Below are 5,045 nucleotides of genomic sequence, written 5' to 3' on the forward strand. Positions count from 1 at the left end.
GGCAGGCCGCTGGGCGCGTCGTCCTGCTCCAGGCGGGCGGCTCCGTCCCGTGGGTGCCCGTGATGGAGAGTGGTGGCCCGGAAGGTCCCTTCCAGGACGGCAGTAGCTCCGTACTTTCTAGGTTGATTTTTGGTATTGGTATTCCTTACCGGGTTACTTTATCAGTTTCGCATATTACTCGTCAGTGTTTTATCACTGCCAGTTTCACATTTCTCCAGTAATTCTATATTGCTTCCCTTCACTTTCTCTCTTAACCCAGGTAGTCTTTTAATCAGTACTGCCTACTTTCAAAATTGTGGAGTTATCTAATAAACTGGGATTCAGCAATCTCTTCATTTTCTTTTTCCTATTTTTGGCAGTGTTTTTCTTCATATTATTCTTCTTCACTTAGAATAAATCACTGAAGTATCATATAACAGACGTCTGTTTGAATTGTGCATTTTAAATGTGTATTGGGTCCATTGTTAGCTATTATATAGCATTAATAATAATAGCATTATCAGCTATTGTTATGAGCTGTGAAGCATTGGAAGAAGAATTTCTGTTTGTTCCTACAGGGATGAGCCAGTTCCTAATACATTGCCCCATCCTCTAAATAATTTTTTCTTGTAATAGAGTATCTCTGACATGTATGCATTTGCTCTCAGTCACTGTCTTTATGTGTAACTTGGGAGCCCCAACAGTATCGTTCTGTCATGTAGCACTATAATAAAACTATCCTTTTTGTATTGACAAAACTTCTATTGTCTGAATAAAAACTGAGGAATGAGACTATGTTGTTCCCCACTGACATAAACATCACTGTATACAATCGGGCCAGGAGAGACATGTGCCATCGCTGCTGTGCAGAAGCTGCATTTCAGGTTTAGCACTGCTGGCTTCAAACTTCAGTGCTGAGGTTGGCCGACCTTCCCTTGTTCGTGAAAGGCTTTGGTTCAGTCGCATGCTGCTGACCAGAAGTTCTGTGCTAACATTGATTAATGCCAAATTTAAACACTATTTCCAGTAGATTATAAAACTGAGCATGCTATAGATAGCTTATAGGTAGTTAAATATGTAGTGATGGCTAAATAACTGACCAAAACCTGTTTAGTCTGTGAAGACTAAATATGCAATTTAGTGGTATCTTTGTACAATACTATGAATGTAATGCTTTTGTTAACATAAACACATACTACATATTTAATCTGTTAAAGAAATCTTTCAGTCTAAACACAGTCTTCTGCAGCCAGAAGTGAAGCTTACAGCAGTATTCTGTCAAAAAAAGTGGAAAATCCCAAGTCTTCCTTAAGAACAGGGCAAGAGTAAATGGGGTGTAGAATTTATTAGAAAAGAAGGAACTTTATCAAAGGTGGGGGTTGAGGGGGAGCTAAATTTTGTGGAAGGTGATGAACTGTTTGAATCATACTGGGGATAAGATTGTAGTTAACTATGAAAGCAATTTAAATAGAGAGCTGGTGGCTTTTTCATCATTGGAGTCCTTCTTTGATGGTGAAAGTTACGGGTTTGATGCAGAGTGTATGGTATGTGGGCAGTGTTGCAGAATTGGTCAGACTAGATGTCTTATTGTGTCCCTGCTTTACAATCTGTAAATCTGGCTCATCCCCACTCACTTGCTTCGAGCTAAATATTGTGGTCTGCTCAGGACTTAAATTACTTTTTTTGTTTCCCATAGCCTATACATGAGAACAAATAGAAAACATGTAAAGCATTAAAAAGCAGATAAAAAAACAGGGAGTATGTGTCATGGGAAAAATTAATCTTGAATTACCCAATGTTTTGTTTTGTTTTGTTCTAGGTAGCTGTGAGGCTTCCTCTGACCTTACAGGTCTTCTAAGAGAAACTATACCTGGTATGTGGGGCCAAGCGGACAGTTCTCCAGTTCAGGAAGCCCTTTTGCCAGTACAGAGCTTGCCTGTGTTGCACTGTTACGAGGGGGGGAAGGAGAGGATTTAATCATTGGTACTCAGAGCGGGGAGACTGCCAGCTTGCTTCCAAAGAGTAAGGACTCCTCTGCTATTCCAGCAGCCTGTTGCTGTGCCCTAGCATCACATCATGGCTATCAGCAGAAACAGGCAGGATTTGGGCTCCATGCTTTTCTGTCACTTGCTCTCAGTCTTCCGTGGGGAGTCCTGCAGACACTGTGCATGCAGGGCAGTATCCCAGGCAGTTGCTGGGCCATTGAAGCCAGGTCAGGATGCAGAAGCAGTTGAGGAGAAATTTTGAAAGCCAGACTTCCCTTTTTGCTGCCTGGTTTGTCTGGTGCAGTGGAAGCATGTGGTATGGGGTGGTCTGCATTCTCTTGCCCCAAGCATGCAGCTGCTTTCCTTGCAGGTTTTCCAGAGCTTCATGCAAAGTTCCCTGCTGGAAGTACGGGCAGATCAGGGCTGTGGGAGTCATCTGGGCTGGCACTGAGAGTGCAGTTGTGAAGTAGCACTGGTGGGGGCAGGTAGGGATATTTGTGAGTATGTCTGTGTGTTTCTGTTAAGATGAGGTCAGTGACTTCTCTTGTTTGACCACTGATTTTGATCTGATGTTGGGAGATAAAAGGCAACTTTTGCTGTTGGCAATCCATAGGCTAACATGCAACCATATACAGAAGGGTAAGTATCATCAAGTATATAAGAGGTAGGAGTCTTCTTTATATATATATATATATATACACATACACACACGTTTTTCAATATATATGTACTTACTCAACCAAAATAGCTCCCTCCGGATTCCTGCAGGGCATTCTGACTCTGTAGGCACAGAACGTGAAGCTAAGCCAGGTAATTAGAGAAGACTGTGAAAATTAATAGGGATATAAACCTTATTATAGACATAGACTGTAGGATTTAAACTTATCTGGGATAAATGGGGTCAAAAGGGAAAGGTCATGGTTGGCTCTATCTGATGGAAGTACAAAAAATGGCATTAAGAGAAAAACGATTAATAAGGGTGAGATGGATCATCAGAATGAAGGATGCTGGGATGTAGAGTGGCAATAGTCCTGTTATTCCACCTGAGTTTCATGTGTGCTGTGGAGAGAATAAGTGATGGCTTGGAATTCTTAGTGCTAAATGGGACCTAGAGCAGATCCTGCTCCACCTTCAGGGTTGTTTTGCCAGAAATGAGGATACATGTGAACAGTTATTTAGCAGAAGGTTGTTTGAATGTGCTTTTATTTCCTAATCTTTTTTGGACTGCAAGACTGTAATACTTCGGGAAGGCAGGTGTGATAGCTGTATATACTATCCTGTCTGGAGGAGGATTTGAAGAGGTTAGAGATTCCTTATGTTTCAGTGGGATCTTTAAGTGACTACAGAATCACAGCTTCATAGTCTTCAGGTGTTCTAAACATTTTTTTTTCAGCACCATTCACATAAAAAGTCTTTCTCATAAAGGAAGTGACCAATAAATACCTCCAAAAGAACAGACAACAGTAGTTTAAGTAAAGGACTGAATTTTGGGGTGCTTGTTTCCCCTAGAAAGTCTAGTAATTAAGGCTAGTACTACTTTGTCTAGGCATTAAGACAAAGTACTTAAATTTTTTTTACAGAATAAATCACTCAAATTTTGAAACTAGAGAGAAATAGATGCCTCTGTAAGGCTCTTTGTAAGGCTATCTGACTAGTGCCTATTCAACATTAAAAAAAAAAAAAGACAAGGAGAGACAGTCAATTAAACATGTAGATAGACAAACCCTAACAAACAAGTTAGCAGAGACAGTAACAAGGACCAGAAATCTTAAATTAGGGGAGCTATTACAGGAAACACTGAAATAAAACCTTGAAGAGGTTTAGCCAGATTCTTTGATGATGTGTGATAATCATGTTTTAATTTTCTTATTAGAATGGGGCTTACAGGAAAGACTAAGTTTATGAGATCTTTTTGGGGAAGGATTGTGGGAGTGTGCAAAAAGTATCACAGGATTTTTAGGGGCAACAAAACCATTCTGCACTTAACAATCTACATATAAACATTATTTTAAATGTCTTCTTGTTCTATTACTGCAAAGTGGCCACATGTGAAGTTATGCAAATAAATGTTAATAATTAGAACTATAATTTGGTAATAAAACCTTTTGTTTTGGAATTTATGTCTGGCATTCACCTATGTTGTTACTCCTGTTAACTGCTGAACTGTGACATGTAACCCTTATAATCAACAAAACCAGCTTTCACCGAGTCTCCCTTTCATACAGATTCTTTAAAAAGAAGTATGTAAATGTACTTTTTCATGGACCTGCAGAATCATCGAGGTTGGAAGGGACCTCTGGAAGTCTCTAGTCCAGCCTTGCTTGAGCCGGTTGTCCAGGACAGTTTGGTTTGGAATAGCTCCAAGGATGGAGACGCCACAACTTCTCTGGGCAACTTGTAACAGAGTCTGACCACCCTCGGAGTAAAAATGCTTCTTACCTTTAAGTGGACTGTCACGAGTTTCTGTCCATTGCCTACTGCTTCTCGCCCTGTCCTCTCTCATCCTCTCCTCCCACGATAGATGCTCCAGGCCCATCATCGGTCGCTGAAGTGCTTCACTGGGCCTGTTCCATTATGTCTGTGCCTCCCGCGTGCCGGGGAAGCCGGAACTGGAGCCGCAATCCTAGATGTGGTTTCACCAGCCCTGGGAGGAGGGGAAGGATCACCTCCCTTACCTGTTGGTGGTGCTTTTCCTAATAGCGGCTATTGGTCTACCAGATTACTTCATTTGTGCTCAAGCGGTTACCTCTGGCAGCGAAATTGATGGGACTAACTAAAATGGTCACACTTGGCATCTTTGGTACTCTTGGACGAGAACTAGGGAAAGCAACAGTGAAAGACGAGCTTAACGCGGGGAAGAGAAGGAGCGCTGGGGGCCCGGCCGTCTCCGTGGCCGTGCTGCTGAGCCGTACTGGCGCTGTGGGGCTCCCGGCCTCACTGCGGCCGTTCTGCCAGGGGCTGCAGTGGGGCGGTCAGCGGAGCCGCCGGGACGGGCGGGCACAACCGCCCCCGCCAGGCCCGGGCTGGCTACCGAGGGGGGCTGATGCTGCCGGGACGCCTGTCCCTGGCACAAGCCTGGCC

The sequence above is a fragment of the Athene cunicularia genome, assembly GCF_003259725.1.
Source record: "Athene cunicularia isolate RWA chromosome 10 unlocalized genomic scaffold, athCun1 chr10_part1, whole genome shotgun sequence".
Classification (NCBI taxonomy): Eukaryota; Metazoa; Chordata; class Aves; order Strigiformes; family Strigidae; genus Athene; species Athene cunicularia.